Source organism: Aegilops tauschii, chromosome 5 (genome assembly GCF_002575655.3).
Source record: "Aegilops tauschii subsp. strangulata cultivar AL8/78 chromosome 5, Aet v6.0, whole genome shotgun sequence".
NCBI classification, from domain to species: Eukaryota; Viridiplantae; Streptophyta; class Magnoliopsida; order Poales; family Poaceae; genus Aegilops; species Aegilops tauschii.
The window spans coordinates 547,051,459-547,073,402 of record NC_053039.3 but is presented as its reverse complement, the minus strand read 5'-3'; positions in this window follow the sequence as shown (position 1 = coordinate 547,073,402).

Sequence of the window (21,944 nt, the reverse complement as noted above, 5' to 3'; positions counted from 1 at the left end):
TTTTTACCGACCAAAATACGTAACGTGCAAGAAAACGGAGTCCGGAGAGCACACGAGGTGCCCACGAGGTAGGGGGGCGTGCCCAGTAGGGTAGGGCGTGCCCTCCACCCTCGTGGAGGCCTCGTGTCCTTCCCGGACTGCTTCTTATTTTTTCTATTTTTCTAATATTCCAAAACGGAGAAATATTGCCATAAAAATTGTTTTGGAGTCGGTTTACTTACCGTACCACATACCTATTCCTTTTCGGAGTCTGAAACGTTTCAGAAAGTGTCCCTTATGTATTCCTCCGGGGTTACGGTTTCAATAACATTGGTTTCAACATTTATAGGATTACCTGAGATATAATGTTTAATTCTTTGACCGTTCACCACCTTTGGATTTGTGCCTTCGAAGTTTAGAGCCTTCCCATTTAGAGAGAAGTTTTCCTGCAAAAAATCTTAAACGAGAGTTGTATAGCAATACATAATCACCTACATTAAACTCACGCTTTTGTATTCTTTTGTCATGCCATCTTTTAACTTTTTCTTTAAACAACTTGGCATTTTCATAGGCTTGGGTTCTCCATTCATCAAGTGAGCTTATGTCAAATAGCCTCTTCTCACCAGCAAGTTTGAAATCATAGTTGAGCTCTTTAATAGCCCAATAAGCCTTATGTTCTAGTTTGAGAGGTAAGTGACATGCTTTTCCATAAACCATTTTATATGGAGACATGCCCATAGGATTTTTATATGCAGTTCTATAGGCCCATAATGCATCATCAAGTTTCTTGGACCAATTCTTTCTAGATCTATTAACAATCTTTTGCAAAATTAATTTGAGCTCTCTATTGCTCAATTCTACTTGACCAATAGACTGCGGGTGATAAGGAGATGCAATTCTATGATTAACATCATATTTTGCAAGCATTTTACGAAAAGCACCATGAATAAAATGTGAACCACCATCAGTCATTAAATATCTAGGGACTCCAAACCTTGGAAAAATAACTTCTTTAAGCATTTTAATAGAAGTGTTATGATCAGCACTACTAGTTGGAATAGCTTCTACCCACTTAGTAACGTAATCAACAACAACTAAAATATGTGTATATCCATTGGAGGCAGGAAAAGGTCCCATATAATCAAAGCCCCAAACATCAAATGGTTCAATAACAAGTGAATAATTCATAGGCATTTCTTGACGTCTACTAATATTACCAATTCTTTGACATTCATGACAAGATAAGACAAACTTACGGGCATCCTTGAAGAGAGTAGGCCAATAAAAACTGGATTGCAATACCTTATGTGCAGTTCTATCTCCAGCGTGGTGTCCTCCATAAGCTTCAGAGTGACACTTGCGTATGATCTGTCCCTGTTCATGCTCAGGTACACAACGTCTAATAACACCATCTACTCCTTCTTTATAAAGATGTGGGTCATCCCAAAAGTAATGTCTCAAATCATAGAAAAACTTTTTCTTTTGCTTGTATGTGCAACTAGGTGGTATAAATTTAGCAACGGTGTAATTAGCATAATCAGCATACCATGGAGCAGTACGAGAAGCATTTATGACATTTAGTTGTTCATCCGGAAAGCTATCATCAATAGGTAGTGGGTCATCAAGAACATTTTCTAACCTAGACAAGTTGTCTGCAACGGGGTTCTCAGCTCCCTTTCTATCAACAATATGCAAATCGAATTCATGTAGCAAGAGAACCCATCTAATAAGTCTAGGCTTAACATCTTTTTTTCCATAAGATATTTAATAGCAGCACGATCCGTGTGAATAGTTACTTTAGAATCAACAATATAAGGCCTGAACTTATCACAAGCAAATACAACTGCTAGGAATTCTTTTTTAGTAGTAGCATAATTTCTCTGAGCATTGTCTAGAGTTTTACTAGCATATTGAATAACATTTAATTTCTTATCAACTCTTTGCCCTAGAATAGCACCTACAGCATAATCACTAGCATCACATATAATTTCAAAGGGTAAATTCCAATCAGGTGGCTGAACGATAGGTGCAGAGATCAATGCTTTCTTAAGTATTTCAAATGCTTCTACACAATCATCATCAAAGACAAATGGTATATCTTTTTGTAATAAATTAGTCAGAGGCTGAGAAATTTTTGAGAAGTCCTTAATGAACCTCCTATAAAAACCGGCGTGACCAAGGAAACTTCTTATACCTTTGATGTCCTTGGGACATGGCATCTTTTCAATAGCATCAACCTTGGCTTTATCAACCTCAATACTTCTTTCAGAAACTTTATGCCCCAAGACAATACCTTCATTAACCATAAAGTGGCACTTTTCCCAATTCAAGACAAGATTAGTTTCTTCACATCTCTGCAAAACTCGATCAAGGTTGCTCAAGCAATCATCAAAAGAGGATCCATTGACGGAAAAATCGTCCATGAAAACCTCACAAATCTTTTCACAAAAGTCAGAGAATATAGCCATCATGCATCTTTGAAAGGTAGCAGGTGCATTACATAAACCAAAAGGCATACGTCTATAAGCAAAAGTACCAAAAGGGCAAGTAAAAGTAGTCTTTGATTGATCATTGGCTGACACAGGTATTTGAGAGAAACCAGAATAACCATCTAGAAAGAAAAAGTGTGTATGTTTGGATAATCTTTCTAGCATTTGATCAATAAAAGGTAAGGGGTAATGATATTTTTAGTAGCCTTATTTAATTTGTGGAAATCAATTACCATCCTATAACCTGTAATAATTCTTTGCGGAATCGATTCATCTTTATCATTAGGAACTACGGTAATACCTCCTTTCTTAGGGACACAGTGGACAGGACTTACCCACTGACTATCAGCAAGGGGATAAATTATACCTGCCTCAAGGAGCTTTAGTATTTCCTTTCTTACCACTTCTTTCATTTTAGGGTTCAGCCGTCGTTGATGATCACGAACTGGTTTGGCGTCTTCCTCCAAATTTATTTTATGTTGACATAGAGTGGGACTAATGCCCTTAAGATCATCAAGAGTATATCCAATAGCAGCGCGGTGCTTCTTCAGAGTTTTCAATAATCTCTCTTCTTCATACTCTGAAAGGTTAGCACTAATAATAACAGGATATATCTTTTTCTCATCAAGATAAGCATATTTAAGAGTATCAGGCAACTGTTTAAGCTCAAACACGGGATCGCCCTTGGGCGGAGGAGGATCCCCTAGGATTTCAACATGCAAATTATGTTTCAGGATAGGTTCCTGTTTAAAGAACACTTCATCTATTTCCCTTCTTTAATTCATAAACATATCATTTTCATGGTCTAGCAAATATTGTTCTAAAGGATCACTAGGAGGTACGGCAATAGAAGCAAGACCAATAATTTCATCCTTACTAGGCAATTCCTCTTCGCGGTGTTGTCTACTAAATGTAGAGAAATTAAACTCATGAGACATATCACCCAAGCCAACAGTAACGACATTCTTTTCGCAGTCTATCCTAGCATTAACTGTGTTCAAGAAGGGTCTACCAAAAATAATGGGACAAAAGCTATCTTGTGGGGAACCAAGAACAAGAAAATCAGCAAGATATTTAGTTTTCCCACACAAGACTTCAACATCTCTAACAATTCCCATTGGTGATATAGTATCTCTATTGGCAAGTTTAATTGTGACATCAATATCTTCTAACTCAGCAGGTGCAATATCATGCTTAATTTCTTTGTATAAGTCAATAGGTATTGCACTAGCACTAGCACCCATATCACATAAGCCATGATAACAATGATCTCCTATTTTAACAGAAATAACAGGCATGCCTACCACAGGCCTATGTTTATCTTTAGCACAAGGTTTGGCAATTCTAGCAGTTTCCTCACAGAAATAAATAACATGCCCATCAATATTATCAGCCAAGAGATCTTTAACAATAGCAATATTAGGTTCAACTTTAATTTGCTCAGGAGGTGTATAAGTTCTAATATTGCTTTTACGGACCACAGTTGAAGCTTTAGCATGATCCTTTATCCTAACAGGGAAAGGTGGTTTCTCAACATAAGAAGTAGGAACAATAGGATCATTATAAGTGATAGTCTTTTCTTCAACTTTAATAGGTGCAGCTACTTTTACTTCTATCGGAGGATGATATTTAAACCACTTCTCCTTAGGGAGATCAACATAAGCAGCAAAAGATTCGCAGAAAGAAGCTACTATCTCAGAGTCAAGTCCATATTTAGTGCTAAATTTACGGAAAACATCGGTATCCATAAAAGATTTAACACAATCAAACTTAGGTGTCATACCTGACTCCCTACCTTCGTCGAGATCCCAATCTTCAGAGTTGCGTTTAATTCTATCCAATAAATCCCATTTGAATTCAATAGTCTTCATCATAAAAGAGCCAGCACAAGAAGTATCGAGCATGGTGTGATTGTTATCAGAAAGCCGAGCATAATTTTTTTGAATAATCACTTGTCTTGAGAGCTCATGATTGGAGCATGAATATAACATTTATTTAAGCCTCCCCAAGCTTGAGCGATGCATTCTCCTTCGCGAGGCCAGAAATTATATATATAATTGCGATCACGATGAACAAGATGCATAGGATAAAATTTCCGATGAAATTCCAATTTCAATCGTTTGTAGTTCCATGACCCCGTATCATCACATAGCCTATACCATGGTGATGCATCTCCCTTCAAAGATAAAGGGAAGACCTTCTTATTAATAACATCACCGGGTACACCTGCAAGCTTAAATAATCCACAAACTTCATCCATATATATTAGGTGCTCATCAGGATGCTTTGTTCCATCTCCTGCAAAAGGATTAGCTAGCAGTTTTTCTAACATACCCGAAGGAATTTCAAAGTGGACATTTTCATTTTCAGTAGGTTCAGTAGGTTGAGGAGCAACTATTTGCTCTACTGGTCGGGGTGAAGATACCCCGAACAAGCCCCTCAGAGGATTACTTTCCATAGTAACAAGTGACAGTAAATTTCAGCACACTATATAAATTTTTCCTTACCAAATTCCACCTACCAAAGGCGCTTCACTCCCCGGCAACAGCGCCAGAAAAGAGTCTTGATGACCCACAAGTATAGGGGATCTATCGTAGTCCTTTCGATAAGTAAGAGTGTCGAACCCAACGAGGAGCAGAAGGAAATGATAAGCGGTTTTCAGCAAGGTATTCTCTGCAAGCACTGAAATTATAGGTAACAGATAGTTTTGTGATAAGATAATTGGTAACGAGCAACAAGTAACAAAAGTAAATAAAGTGCAGCAAGGTGGCCCAATCCCTTTTGTAGCAAAGGACAAGCCTGGACAAACTCTTATATGGAGAAAAGCGCTCCCGAGGACACATGGGAATTATCGTCAAGCTAGTTTTCATCATGTTCATATGATTCGCGTTCGGTACTTTGATAATTTGATACGTGGGTGGACCGGTGCTTGGGTGCTGTTCTTACTTGAACAAGCATCCCACTTATGATTAACCTCTATTGCAAGCATCCGCAACTACAACAAAAGTATTAAGGTAAACCTAACCATAGCATGAAACATATGGATCCAAATCAGCCCCTTACGAAGCAACACATAAACTAGGGTTTAAGCTTCTGTCACTCTAGCAAGCCATCATCTACTTATTACTTCCCAATGCCTTCCTCTAGGCCCAAATAATGGTGAAGTGTTATGTAGTCGACGTTCACATAACACCACTAGAGGATAGACAACATACATCTCATCAAAATATCAAACGAATACCAAATTCACATGACTACTAATAGCAGGACTTCTCCCATGTCCTCAGGAACAAACGTAACTACTCACAAAGCATATTCATGTTCATAATCAGAGGGGTATTAATATGCATAAAGGATCTGAACATATGATCTTCCACCAAATAAACCAGCTAGCATCAACTACAAGGAGTAATCAACACTACTAGCAACCTACAGGTACCAATCCCGGACTTAGGGACAAGAATTGGATACAAGAGATGAACTAGGGTTTGAGAGGAGATGGTGCTGGTGAAGATGTTGATGGAGATTTCCCTCTCCCGATGAGAGGAGCGTTTGTGATGACGATGGCGATGATTTCCCCCTCCCGGAGGGAAGTGTCCCCGGCAGAACAGCTCCGCCGGAGCCCTAGATTGGTTCCGCCAAGGTTCCGCCTCGTGGCGGCGGAGTCTCGTCCCGAAAGCTTGCTTATGATTTTTCTTCGGGCGAAAGACTTCATATAGCAGAAGATGGGCACCGGAGGGCCAACAGGGGGCCCACGAGGCAGGGGGCGCGCCCAGGGGGTAGGGCGCGCCCCCACCCTCGTGGCCAGGTGGAGGCCCCCCCTGATGTATTTCTTCCAATCAGTATTTTTTATTATTTCCAAAAATAACTTTCGTGGAGTTTCAGGACTTTTGGAGTTGTGCAGAATAGGTCTCTAATATTTGCTCCTTTTCCAGCCCAGAATTTCAGCTGCCGGCATTCTCCCTCCTTATGTAAACCTTGTAAAATAAGAGAGAATAGGCATAAGTATTGTGACATAATGTGTAATAACAGCCCATAATGCAATAAATATCGATATAAAAGCATGATGCAAAATGGACGTATCAGAACTCCAAACTGAAGACCGCTATCTCTGATGCCAATCGGGAGGTCGAGCAACTGAAGAAAGACAAGGACAAGCTGACTGATGAGATTGGAAACCTCAAAGCTAAGAAGGGCGAGTTAGAATCTTATCTGGGCTAGCTTGCTGCAAAACTGGTCTTAAGGCTTGAAGGTTGTTGTTCGACTGACTTGTTGCTGTCGATTGATAGATCTTAATATATTGTCGACTCACTATTTACTCGACTGCGCAGAACTTTGCCAGGACTTTGAAGCAGAAACTGGGCGGGTCGAGACGGATCTCGATCCCTTAAACTGTCCAGTCAAAAATGACGTCGCGATGAATGTGCTGCGGTTGGAATCCCGCATGGATAGCTCAGTCGCTTATCTTGCCCGTCTGAAGGCGGCGATGACTCGGGTTGATGCTGAACTCTTGCCTCAGGTGGAACTGTCTCAAGACCTCGAGCCTCTGATGGCTCGACTGAATCAAATACCTGACCGAGTGCAAGAATGGAAGAAATCATCTGCTCGCTGCGGTGCTGATGTCGCCCTGTCATTGGTTCGATTGCACTGTAAGGATGTCAAAGAAGATAAGCTGGCGGAGCTCAAGGTTGCTAACACCAAAAGACACACTTTCCAGTCCTTCATGGACACTTTCCTTGACGTCGCCACTCGCATCGCAGACAACATAGACCTTGATAGTTTCTGCGATACAGCCAGTCCTTCTCCTGACGAGTGACCAAAAAACATTATGCTCCACCTTTATTTGCCTCGGAATGCCGAGTGATCGTGTAATCGTTAAACTTCTTCGGGTTTGATGCTCGAGTACTTTTGATCCGTGGTCCGGAACCTTAGGATTTATCTGAACTTGGTTTATCTCTGCGTATGCTTGTGTTTGCCTTCGAGTGGAACTTGTTCTTCACCCAGAATAGTCTTTGTACTTGAAATGCAGCTCTGAGGAGGAGGCCCAGTCGACCTGCACCTCGTCGTCCTTGCAGATCAGGATGGAGTGCACGTCATACTTGTGGCGCAACTCTGAGGAGAAGGTCGTAATCGAACTGCACCTCGTCGTCCTTGCGGATAGGGATGGAGCGCATGTTACACTTGTGGCGTAGCTCCGAAGAGAAGGTTGCAGTCGACCTGCACCTCATCGTCCTTGCGGATAGGGATGGAGCGCATGTTATACATGTGGCGCAGCTCCGAAGAGAAGGTTACAGTCGACCTGCACTTCGTCGTCCTTGCGGATGAGGATGCAGCGCACGTTGTATTTGTGGCGCAGCTCCGAAGAGAAGGTTACAGTCGACCTGCACTTCGTCGTCCTTGCGGATAGGGATGTGTTTCAAACTTTGGCGAGTGCTGGACTGTAGCTAAGCCTCCGAGTTAGAGGATTGCTCATCACTCAGTAGGATTTTCAAACTTAGGCGAGTACTGGACCGCAGCTAAGCCCCCGAGTGTGATGGTTGTTCACCACTCGGTAGGATTTTTCAAACTTAGGCGAGTACTGGACTATAGCTAAGCCCCCGAGTGTGAGGGTTGCTCACCACTCGGTAGGATTTTTCAAACTTAGGTGAGTACTAGACTGCAGCTAAGCCCCCGAGTGTGAGGGTTGCTCACCACTCGGTAGGATTTTTCAAACTTAGGCGAGTACTGGACTGCAGCTAAGCCCCCGAGTGTGAGGGTTGCTCACCACTCGGTAGGATTTTTCAAACTTAGGCGAGTACTGGACTACAGCTAAACCCCCGAGTGTGAGGGTTGCTCACCACTCGGTAGGATTTTTCAAACTTAGGCGAGTACTGGACTGCAGCTAAGCCCCCGAGTGTGAGGGTTCCATTTGGTAGGATTTTTTTAAACTTAGGCGAGTACTGGACTGCAGCTAAGCCCCCGAGTGAGAGGCTTGCTCACCACTCGGTAGGATTCTTCAAACTTAGGCGAGTACTAGACTGCAGCTAAGCCCCCGAGTGAGAGGCTTGCTCACCACTCGGTAGGATTTTCGAACTTAGGCGAAACGGGTTCGCAGCTAAGCCACCCACTGGGGGGGGGGGTTAGAGAATAAAAAAGAAACAACAATCATTTATGAGACTGTAAAAACTGTGTCTTTAATAATCAAACTGGAAGGTATTTCTTATTACATCTCAATAGTCTGAAAGCTTAAGTGTAAAAGGGGCGGAGTAGCTCCGCATTCCAAGCGCGTGGCTCGTCTTTCTTGTGCTCGACGTTGTAAAGGTGGTATGCTCCGTTGTGGAGCACTCTGGTGACAATGAAGGGGCCTTCCCAAGCAGGAGCGAGCTTGTGTGGTTTCTGCTGATCCACACGAAGAACCAAGTCTCCCCATTGAAATGCTCGACCCCTCACATTTCTGGCGTGGAATCGACGCAGGTCTTGCTGATTAATGGTCGACCGGATCAGGGCCATCTCTCTTTCCTCTTCCAGGAGATCAACTGCGTCTTGCCGAGCCTGTTGTGCTTCATCTTCTAAGAAAAGCTCGACTCGGGGTGCATTGTGAAGCAAGTCACTCGGAAGTACAGCTTCAGCTCCATAGACCAAGAAGAATGGAGTTCAGCCAGTCGACCGATTAGGAGTTGTCCTCAATCCCCAAAGCACTGATGGAAGTTCATCGACCCAGGCGCCTGCCACATGCTTGAGATGACGCATCAATCGGGGTTTCAGTCCTTTGAGAATCAATCCGTTTGCTCTTTCAGCTTGTCCATTCGACTAGGGATGGGCGACTGAAGCATAGTCGACTCGAGTGCCTTGAGAAGCGCAGAAGGCCCTGAACTCATCAGAATCGAAGTTCGACCCATTGTCAGTGATGATGCTGTGCGGAACACCATATCTGAATGTTAATTTTCTGATGAAGCTGACAGCAGTACTGGCTTCGAGATTTTTGATAGGCTTGGCTTCAATCCATTTGGTGAACTTGTCGACTGCCACGAGCACATGAGTGAAGCCGCTCCTACCCGTTCTCAGAGGTCCAACCATATCCAATCCCCAAACAGCAAAGGGCCAGATGAGTGGAATGGTCTTCAGGGCTGATGCAGGCTTGTGAGACAGGTTGGAGTAAAACTGGCAACCTTCACATTTGTCGACTATTTCTTTTGCCATCTCATTTGCTCGCGGCCAATAAATTTCCGCTCGGTATGCTTTGGCCACAATGGTCCGAGAGGACGCATGGTGACCACAGGTCCCCGAGTGGATGTCGTTGAGGATCACTCGACCTTCTTCTGGCGATATGCATTTCTGGCTGACTCTAGTTATACTTTCTCTGAACAACTGTCCTCTTATCACAGTAAAGGCTTTGGATCGACGGACGATCTGTCGGGCCTCTTCTTCGTCCTCTGGGAGTTCCTTCCTAAGAATGTACGCGATGTACGGCACTGTCCAATCGGGAGTGATGACCAAAACCTCCATGATCAAGTCGACCACAGCTGGGACTTCGACTTCAGTCGGATCAGTGGCACTCTTTGGTTGTGGGGGCTCTTCAGTGAAAGGATCTTCCTGAACTGAAGGTGTATGAATATGTTCCAAAAACACATTGCTGGGAATGGCTTCCCTCTTGGAACCTATCTTTTCCAAATCATCAGCTGCTTGATTTTTCAGTCGGGGTATGTGATGGAGCTCTAAACCCTCAAACTTCTTCTCTAACTTTCTCACTGCATTGCAATAGCCAGCCATAGCCGGGCTTCTGACGTCCCACTCCTTCATTACTTGATTAACCACCAAATCCGAGTCGCCGTAGACCATGAGGCGACGGACGCCGAGTGAAATGGCCATATGCAACCCGTACAAAAGTGCCTCATATTCAGCTTCATTGTTGGACGAATCAAAATGAATCTGGAGAACATAGCTGAGCTTGTCACCTCGGGGGGATACCAATACTACCCCAGCACCAGAACCATTCGGCATCTTAGATCCATCAAAGAACATGATCCAACGCTCCGAGTGAATCTGAGTCGGCAGTTGTTGTTCGACCCACTCGGCGAGGAAATCTGCTATTGCCTGGGACTTGATAGCTTTCTTTGCCTCAAACTTGATATCCAAGGGAAGGAGTTCAATCGCCCACTTTGCCACTCGAGCAGTTGCATCTCTGTTGTTCAGAATTTCTGACAATGGTGCATCGCTGACGACTGTAATGGAGTGATCAGAGAAATAGTATGCAACCTTCTTCGTGGTCATGTAAATACCATAAACAAGCTTCTGATAATGTGGATATCTTTGCTTGGATGGAGTCAGAACTTCAGAAACGTAGTATACTGGGCGCTGAACTTCATAGGCTTTTCCTTCTTCTTCCCGCTCGATCGTGAGTACTGTACTGACAACTTGTCCAGTGGCTGCAATATAAAGCAGTAAGGGCTCTTTGCTGATTGGGGCAGCGAGTACCGGCTGGGTGGAAAGCAGGGCTTTGAGCTCTGCAAACGCTGCATCAGCTTCAGGAGTCCACTCGAACTTGTCAAATTTCTTCATCAATCGGTAAAGAGGCAATGCCTTTTCACCGAGGCGAGAAATGAATCGACTCAAGGTGGCCAAACAACCTGTAAGCTTCTGGACATCATGCACACGCACAGGGCGCTTCATCCGGAGTATGGCACCAACTTTCTCTGGGTTAGCGTCGATCCCTCGTTCGGAAACGAGGAAGCCGAGTAACTTTCCGCCGGGAACTCCGAATGTGCACTTTGATGGATTAAGCTTGATATCATACCTTCTCAGGTTGGCAAAGGTTTCAGCAAGGTCAGCCAGCAGGTCAGAACCTTTACGCGACTTGACTTGAGTGATTTGAGTGAGCAGGCACTTCTGAATCATCCTCATGAATGTGGCTCCAGCGTTCTTGAGACCGAATGGCATGGTGACATAACAAAAACACCCGAATGGAGTGATGAAAGCTGTTTTTATCTCATCGGGTCCATACAGTCGGATCTAATGATACCCGGAATAGGCGTCTAGAAAAGACAGGTGCTCACATCCCGAGGTCGAGTCGACGATCTGGTCGATGCGGGGGAGAGGAAAATGATCTTTCGGGCAGGCCCGATTGATATGCTTGAAGTCAATGCACATGCGAAGTGAGTCGTCCTTCTTGGGGACCATGACAACGTTGGCGAGCCACTCGGAGTGGAAAATCTCTCGGATGAACTCAGCCGCCAGGAGCCGAGCCACTTCCTCACCAATTGCCTTTCTCTTCTGTACGGCGGACCGTCGAAGATGTTCCTTGACTGGTTTCACTTTCGGGTCGACTCGCAAACGGTGCTCAGCCAGTCCCCTGGGTACACCCTGCATGTCAGAGGGTTTCCATGCGAAGATGTCCCAGTTCTCACGGAGGAACTGGATCAACGCTTCTTCCTATTTGCTATCGAGTGATGTTGAAATATGAGTAGGAGCAGCATTAGGATCGGTCGGGTGAATATGAATCGGCTTCGTTTCACCGGACGACTGAAATGCAGAATCTGTGGCAGGCTTCTTAGCTCGCAACAAATCACTCGGGTCTGCATTCTTCCGGTATTCTTGCATTTCGACTGCTGCCATTTGTGCATCGGCGATTTTTGAGCCCTTCTGGAAGCACTCTTATGCCTTCTGTCGATTGCCAGTGATTGTGGTCACTCCTCTGGGACCAGGCATCTTCAATTTGAGGTACACGTAACATGGTCGAGCCATAAAACGTGCATAAGCAGGCCTACCCAGAATAGCATGATAAGCACTCTAGAAATCCACTACTTCAAATGTCAACTTTTCCTTGCGGTAATTCTTGGAATCACCGAAAACCACATCAAGGGCGATCTGGCCGGGTGATTCAGCCTTCTTGCCAGGTATAACGCCATGGAAACTCATATTGCTTTCACTAAGCTTGGACATCGGAATGCCCATTCCCTTCAAGGTTTCACCATAAAGGATATTCAGGCCGCTACCACCATCCATTAGCACTTTGGTCAGTCGAGTGCCTTCAACAACTGGGTCGACCACCAACGCTTGCCTCCCAGGGGTGGCGATACGCGCTGGGTGATCAGACTGGTCGAATGTGATGGCAGTCTGAGACCACTTCAAATAACTGGGTGTTGCCGGAGCAACCATATTTACCTCTCTGTTGATAACTTTCAGTCGACTCTTGCTCTCCACATCGGCAAAAATCATCAGAGTGGAATTGACGTTGGGAAAACCATCGTCATCTTCTTCCTTATCCCCATCCTTGTCCAACTCCTTTTCCTTCTCATTGGGTTGCTTTTCTCAGAACTGCTGGATCAAAACTCGACACTGTCGAGTGGTATGTTTAGGATAAATCAGATTACCCTCTTCGTCCTTTTTGATGTGAATGTGACATGGCAAATCCAACACATCATTTCTGGCTTGATCTTTCACTTTCTTGGGGGTCCAGGGCCCTTTGGGCTTCCCCTTGAACTTTCCTTGAGCCACGACTAAGGCTTCACCAGGAGCAGCTGGCTCGGCCTTGCGCTTCTGTTTCCGACTGGAATTCCCTCCTCCGGTTTCCTGGGCGACTGTTTTGTGCTTGGCACTCCGGAGTCGGTCTTCCTCTTAGCCGTTAGCGTATTTGGTGGCAATCTCCATCATCCGAGTCAGGGACATATCCCCTGTCCGACCGAATTTCAGATTCAACTCTCGATACTTAACGCCTTCTTTGAAGGCACAAACTGCTTGGTGATCTGACACATTCTTCATTGTATGGTGTAACGTGATCCATCTTTGGATATAATCTCTCAAGGTTTGATTCGGTTTTTGCACACAATGTTGCAATTCTGTCAACCCCGCTGGTCGTTTGCAAGTACCTGCAAAAGTCCTAACAAACACTCGGGCGAGTTCTTCCCAACTGAATATACTGCCAGGTGCTAACTGGTTCAACCATGCCCTGGCAAAGCCTTCCAACATCAGAGGAAGGTGCTTCATGGCCACTTCATCATTGCCAACACCAATTTGAACAGCCACTCGGTAGTCTTCAAGCCAAGTGACAGGCTTAGACTCACCAGTAAACTTGCTGACTCCAGTCGCCAAGAAGTTGGGAGGAATCACTGCGGCCCTGATGGCTCTGCTGAAACACTCGGGACCTAAAACGTGCACTCTGCTGCCAGTCGGGTAATCTCTGTCATGACCTTCTCTGTGTGCTCTGTTCCTGTCAACCAGACCTTGAACGAGAATAGATTTCGCATCAAAGCCCGGCTCCCTCGGGTCGACTGGTACTCTTCGCCCGCCACTGTGGGGGCGTTTGTCATCATGCTGCCGAGGAACATATGACCCACTCCTTGGAGGAGGCGTGGGCACTCGACGACGGTCATCGTGGCCGAGTCGGTGATCGTATTGCTCATGGTTTCTGTACTGATCTTGCCTGTGTCCACGTCCTTCACGCCGCGGGGGCGATCTTGGGCTGTGAGCCGACTGAACCGTATCTGCCATCACAGATCTGTTATGAATCCTATTTCGCGACTGAGATACTGTTGTGTTCTGCTCTCCGGCCGCCCGGAGCAAGGCCCGGATCTGCATCAAACCTCTGCTAGCCTCCGACTGGGAAGGCTGAATTAACTCTGCTATGCGGGCTGCTGCCGTGAGATTTTGAATCGGAGTGCGATATACCTGAGGTTGAGGCGGAAAAAGCTGTCGTCGACTGGACTCAGGGATCCGCTGCCGAGCACGCTCGTCGAGTGCATGTTGCAGGTTCTCCAGTCGAGTGCGCTCAGCCAAGTTGGCCAAGCGCGCCTCCTCCAAGGCCCGGGCCTCGGGGGTTTCTCCAACGATAGGAGTGTGAAGCGCATCCATATTGCGGCGGCGAAGCTCTTCCCTCTGCTGCGAAGAAAGGGGCTCGGGGCGGTACTCTTCGTGAACGCGCGACGGATCGCCACCACCATCACCACCGTCGTCGCAGGGGAAGCCAGGAGGACTGTGTGGTCCGTTGACCATCAAGACTTCCACCGCGGGATCGTTGCTGTCGCACTCGGATGCGGTCTTGACGGAGCCAGTCGACAGGTCGAACAGGCTGTAGAGAGTTTCGTCGGGCTCGATTGCCGCGACTTGTGGGGTGGCCGACTGACGGGCCACCGCGTGTCTCACCCACCGCTGGAGCCGCGACCGACCGAAACGCTTGCGCTGGCGAACAGCAGGGGGCGAGGACACCATAGGAGCCGACCGATACTGGGTCGACGGCTGCCGGAGAAGGACGCCGCGGACGCACGCGCGAAAATGCGTCGCCCCGCGGACGGGGAGCGCCTCGACGTCGAGTGGAGCTTCCTGAAGCCAAGCGGAGTCGTCGGCCACGAAAACGAGCGCGCCGAGACGGATCTCGCGGCCCTCAACCAGTTCGCCGGCGGAAACCATGATGATGAGAATCGGGAAGAATCGCAACTCCACCAAAAAGTCGCTAAGACACCAACCCCACGGTGGGCTCCAACTGTCGTGGATCTAAGACTGACAGTAGAATGGGGGGTAGGTATGAGGAGGCAAGATCCTAGCTATGGTGAAGTTGTACACACAAGTTTTACGAGTTCAGGCCCTTCACAGAGGAAGTAACGGCCCTACGTCTCGGTGCCCGGAGGCAGTCGACTGGATTATGTGTGTGTGTGTTACAGGGGGTGCGAACCCTTGTGCCAGAAGAGGGGGGTGGCTTATATAGAGTGCGCTAGGACCCCGGCCCTCCTCCGTTACCAAGAGTTCAATGTACATAAAGAGGAGGCATTACTGATAACTCCAGCCTTAAATGCCTTAATGGCCTTAAAGGCTACAGAGTGAACGCTTGTCCGTTGCTGTTCTGGATGACTCCTGGTCTTCAATAAGTCGAATGGATTCTTGTACGGTCGAGTGGTCGAGTGACCTCAGGGAGGAGGGGTCTCCGAGTAGCTGGGAGGTCGAGTGGATTGCACTCGACACCTTTGTTGGGCCCTCCCTGTTGTCTCTTGAGCTTCTTTGCTTCTAGGACAGTGACCTTGGATAGGGCGTATAGGTCAGGCCTATGACCCTACCCCAGGTCTATGTCATCATCAGGTCATGCTTCTAAAATTTCTGAAGAACTAATGTGAATAGATAACATAGAATGGAAACTTCAACAATTCTATATTTTCTACAGTGAAGATTAACCGTGTGACCTACATACCAACACATGACAGACGAGAAGGAAGTAGTGAAGTCCGATGTTCTAAAAAGAGAAAGGCAGGGCTCAGTTGGGATGGAATGGTCAATCAAGTCAAGGTTCTCGTCTTTGTTGGCGAAACGATGGGAGAGAAATCACATTAGTGATTGTTTCAACCATTCGTCGTTCTCAACGTCTAAGGAAACATGTCGAGGTAGGTTAGAACACCTTCTTATCCTCTTCCTTACTAGGCATGTACACTTCCCTTCTGGCCTTCATCTTTTGCTGCGCGTGGATCTAGAACTCGGTCCTTTTTCTGATCTATCCACTTCTCCAAACTAACGGGTTGCAAAGCTAGCCCCCTCCCGCATATTCCAAGTAGGTTGGGCATCGCCCAGGGTTGTCATATTCGTAAAAAATGTAGATTCTAGTAATCAAAGTCGCATAATCAGAATGGTTAGTTTGAATCGTAAAGTCGTAGAATTGTAACAACCTTGGTATCACCGTTTGCTCTTCCTTGAGTCTAGCACCATGAAAGGGCCACCTAGCCTAGGGGCCCCACTCATATTCAAAAGGGACCTATTTTTTTGAGACAATGCTAGTTATAGGTTGCGTTTTTATCATGCTGGTGGCAAGTTTGGTAATGACAAGGTGGCGGTGGCTGCAAAACTCTGGCGCCCAATAGGGAAGAGTGCCCTAACTGTTTTGGATGGATGTCTTATTGGGATGAGACGATGTGCTGATTTGACATCACATGGCAACGACAACTTCTATTGAGGGGAGAGAGGAGCGATAAGAGGTAGGCGGCAACCGAAGGAGGCGAAGACAGGAAGAAGAAGAAGAAGAAGCTGGTGGCGGAAGCCGACAAGATTTGAGACGTGACAAAGAAGTAGTAACACGTAAATGAGAGGGCCGCGTTGTTCGGAGAAGGACGTAATGGCCATTTCATCAGAATGTGCACACAAACGCGCATTATTGCCTTAATAAAAGACAATGCCACCTCAGGAGATAGCATAGAAAAGGAATTTTGATCCGTACTTGCTTAAAAGCTAAGTTTTGGACATTAAGTAATGCCCTTGAGGCGGTGTGAACACAAAAGACCGGAGTTGTGCTACGCCTACTAATTTAGGTCCCGAGTCGACCATGACGTTAATTCTGTGACATGTCAGTTCACTAGAAGTACGTCAACTCGTTCGTGAATAGACGTTGGATCGGATATTTCTAACTTACAACCACTGTGGATACACACAGATATGTTCAGATCGATAAAGCGAGAACAGTATCATTGAAATTGTCATGGGAAACACTTGTACACTGATGACTAGAACTGCTAGAGACCATGGCAACGTCCAAAACGTAAGAGAGTACGTACCACATCCCGAAAATACAGAGCTAGCGAATGGTGTGTGTACAATACATTCATGCATGTCATGTGGTGGTTTCCTTAACGGAAAATCTACGAAGACAGCTTGTTGCTTGAGAATAGATATGCTCGTTCTCCCTGTACTTGCTTAAGAGCTAAGTTTCAGACACTGCCACTGTCATTGAGGTCAGTACGTAGTTAGCCACGACGGATAATGTGAACATGCAACACTAGCTCGATCGTCTCCGGCCAATGGAACAAGCGGTACGGCTTGCTGAGTTAATGATCTGAGTCACTGCCTACGCACCCACCTAGGGGGAAAGGGGGCCCGAGCGAGATTAAACAAGTAATATAATCCTCTCCTGATTAGGCCATGAGGCCATGACTCTTCCCCAAGTCTTCGGCCGTTTATTTGGGGCCATCTCCAACCCGGCTCCGCAACTATCGGGGCCGAACGGTCCAAACACGATTTGCCATCCAATCGCGGTATCCGCTCGGTGTGCGAAGTGGTCCGGACATTCGTTTTTCACAAACCAAAAGCAAATAGGGGGTTTTGTACGTGCTTGGATTGCTGCCCTGTACGCGTTGGACACCCCAGATCCACCTAAAAACCTCTCACACGTGAAGCGGTTGCCGCATATTCGTGCAGTCCATGACGTTTCAGAGCGCCAGTGCCGTATTCATGCGGTCCAGAGCAAACACGTCGTCTTACTGGCGCCAGCACTGACAAGGCGCGCCGGCAAATGGTGCCGCCGCGTCGCATCCCGGTCTCCGCGCATCTTCAATGCCAAAGCGTCGTTACTGGACGGGAGGGGACGAATATCTAACGCATTCAAATGGGTTGCGTGTTCGTTCGCTTGCCGGCCGGCATTAAACATGCAGACCGGCGGAGAAAAACGCACTCCAGCACCCGCATTGACACAACCCGCCGCTTGGCCTGGCCAACACCCGAAAAAGAGGCCACGCCCGACAGAAACTGCACCAGACCACGTCCTGCTTCACATCCTTCTCCGTGCACCACGTCCGCCATGGACGCGAGCTCAAGCACGTTGTGGGAGAGTCTCTCGATGAGGCAGAAGCAAGAGCTAGCCGCCTTTGCGGCCGGCTAGCAGGGCAGCCGTGGGAGGTGAATAGTGGTCGGCCTGCTGGCCAGCTCCATGGACGTCTTCGACAATGACCCGACGGTGGAGATGGCCTTCACCGACGAGTCAGCACCCTTGCCCGCCGTCGTTCCATGCCAGATTGACCATGGAGCACACACAGGCACACTTCGACACCATCATGGTGGAGGAGCGGTCGCCAACGTAGTCGGTGTAGGCGTTTTGGCAGGCAAGAGGATTTGTTGTACAACCTGTCCTTCCTCATGCATCACCGACTGGCGGAGGGTCAAATCTACGACGAGTTCACGAGTGAGGAGGCCAAAGGAGCCATGGCCGTGGAGAAGCCCAACTTCGTCGATGAACAATGGGCATTGTATGAGGCCGCGCACGCTCGCGCCGCCTGCAACGCGGGCGAGGCACAGTCGAATTCGGAGGCGGCGGTGGCGTATTCGTGCTGCCAACTGTGCTTCATTCGCGCCGCTTCGTCCACGAGGCCGACATGTCCACGTCCATCATGGACCTCACGTCCGCTAATGACGGCCAGGTCGCGGACTCCGACGAGGAGGAGTAGGGCATGTTAGAAGGCGGGGCCTCGAGTCCCATGTCCTACTCTTCCTCACCGGCAACCGCACCTTCACTTTATGGGTGTCACGATTGTCGGACATGGGCGCGGAAGGGAATAACAAGGAATTGAAGAACGGGCGCCGGCGAAGATTTAGACTAGGTTAGGGTCCGAACACTTTTGTTTAATGAAATATGTAAAAGAAATTGTTGTGAATATGGTTGGGTTTAAATAAAAATCATCCGGTTTACATGAAAACACGGATTTAGCTAAATTCATTTTGAAATGTGTGCGAACACGGTTGAATGGCCGGCTTTTGATGCCGTGTCCTTTTTAGGGTCGGAGATGCCCCAGCGGACAACGGTTGCGACCGACGACATAACCACCTCGTGTAGTAGAGTACAATGCATCATGCAAGTACTCACGTACGTGCATGTGGGTCTGCAGAGAAACCGCGTTGCAGCTGCTTATAGTAATGTACCCGTCGGCGACGACCCGCTGACTTCATTAATATTCTGGCTCTGCACAAGCGCGTACGTTGTGTTGATCAATTATATCATCGGTCCAGCCAGCCATGATGTGTGCTCTGACAGGATCATTATGTTTTTATATTCAGGGGTCAGGCTCATTAAGCTTTGTATATCATTGAGTACGTAGCAGTTTCAACACGACTTGGGAGGTCGGTCCTGGCCTTTTGTTTTTGGTCAAGTCAAGCTATAGCTGCCATTGGAGATAAATATACAGCTTGGCGATGGAGGCGACATCAAATGGTTTAGTACTGTAGAAGGTTGCATGATTGCACTCCATGATTGGCCCGCCGGCCTGCCGTCTCTAGCGGCTCATGTTCACTCATGTGCTTCCAAGTTCCGAGTTCCAACCCCTTCTCTCTCAGTTCGTCGTTTCCCGTGTCCGGATGGACGTAGAGCCCGGGTGACTCGGCTCATGCATAGCTGAGAGAAAAGTTCGCTTTGTACTAATATAATCGGACTCCCGGTGGAAAAAACCCTCCGGTTTCATCTGAAGCCTACGTAGTACATGATATGCGACTCTTGGGGCTGCCACGCCGTGAACATTGACAACCGAGTGATATTACTTCTTATGTATGCATGGTTGAATTAAATCCTTCTCATGTACGAGTGAAAGAACCCTTCACTTTGGACTACTCTAACTCTCCGTGGAAAAATCCCTCCTGGATCACCCATCTCATGCATCATTGAAGTAAAACTTCATTTTAGACTAGTCGGCCTTTTATATGAAAAAAGTAATCACTTTTAGCATTGTGGAAGTCTTCAATTTCAGCACATTGTCTATGGTTCTTCGGCTACCTTGCCGTAAGTATTGACAATGAGATGACATCTCTTATGTATTGTTGAATAAAAACTTTCCTTTAGACTAGTCGGGTTTTTTGATGAAAAAAGTCTTCACTTTCAGCATCGTGAAAGTTCAAACGTACATGCACATAATCTATGGTTATTCGGAATATTGACAACGAAGGGTTATAATACTTCTGGACGACAATCTCTCTTGTATCGTTGAAGGAGTTTATGGTTATTCGGATACCTCGCCGTGAATATTGACAACGAAGGGTTATAATACTTCTGGATGACCTCTCTCTTGTATCGTTGAAGGAAAACTTTACTTTAGACTAGTCAGTATTTTTGATAAAAAAAAGCCTTCACTTCTAGCATTGTGAATGTTCAAACATACATGCACACAGTCTATGGTCCTTGGGCTACATCGTCATGGATATTGATAATGAGGGGTTAGACGAAATCTCGACATAAAGAGGGTAACACTCCAAGGTAGAACAGAACAAAAGCTGGATTGACATTTTGATCTGCGGAACACAACTACTTTGACCCAATCCTAGAAATGGATGAGGTACCGGTCTTTGTTTCTCCTAGTCATTCCGGAATAGAATGGCTTGACGGACCACAATAGTAAAAGGCATCGATGAACAAGAATGCACAAATACTCCTGACTATCACTTGATAGACTAAGGTCGGAATACAATTAGGGATGAACAACTCAAAGGAACATATAACTTTCTGAGTTGGGAATGCATGGATTAGTATGTCGAGCAAAGCTCAACATTTCTTCCGGATAACCCATGCAGAAGAGAAAGGACTCGCAGATTCACAATGTAGAATGGAGAACTCATCAAGATCACTCTAGTTGTGATCATTTGGTTCAAAAGGACTTCTGCCATATTGGTTCATGGTATAGGAAGAATGATACACCAGGAACTAAAATCTTGAAGGAACGAGCAAACACTATCAACACGAGGTAAGTAGGGTGAATCTTGGGTTCAAAAACCCAGAAATAGAATGCCTACTAACTAAATGGCATCACAAAATGCTTTCGAGAATGGTGGCCAGAATCATCACACTGGGAATACAAAGCATTGCTAGATTACCGGGTGGTTATCTGTAATATCATAGTTTCTTGATAGCTTCAACAATTACGCCGAGGCAACGGAGTACCTCAACTCAGTGATTAGTGTGGTTAATCTGACCCAAAAGGAACATCGGAAACAGGAAGAAAAGATTTGCAATTGCATCAGATTGTTTGGAAACCTGGGACAATTCGGACAGCATAACGGTTGTAAATGCTCAAAAAGATTATGAGACATCCTACAAAATGATGGCATAACCACTCAACATCACAATATCAAGGTTCTGAGAGCAGGGGCGAAGCTATCATGTAGGCAATGGTGTTAAATTCACCAACAACTTTTAATCATTCAATATATGGTTGAATTTAACCCTTCTCATGTATGGTTGGAAAAAACCTTCATTTTGGATTGCTCGAGCTCTCGAGGGAAAAAATCCTCCTGGATGACCCCTCTCGTGCATCATTCAAGTACAACTTTACTTTAGGCTAGTCGGTTTTTTTATGACAAAAATCTACACTTTCAGCATTGTGAAAGTTCAAACGTACATGCATATAATCTATAGTTCTTCGGATACCTCACCGTGAATTGACAACGAGGGATCAGAATACTCATAGATGATGTGACATCCTGGCCTTATAGAAATGATAGACTACTCATATCAACATGGATTTTTTTTCTTTTTTAGAAATTTGAGGATGGGTGACTGTGGGAAGTTAATCCTGAGTACGTATGAATGAAAACAAGTTGAACAAAAAAGATTTAGCGTTGGTCTATGGGGTCAGTCTAGATCTCGCTAGGCGTAACGGCCAACAACCGATGACTATAGCTGGGGCGTTACAGATGACCTCTCTCATGTATTCTTGAAGGAAAATTATACTTTAGATTAGCCGGTCTTTTGATGAAAAAGGCTTTCACTTTCAGCATTGT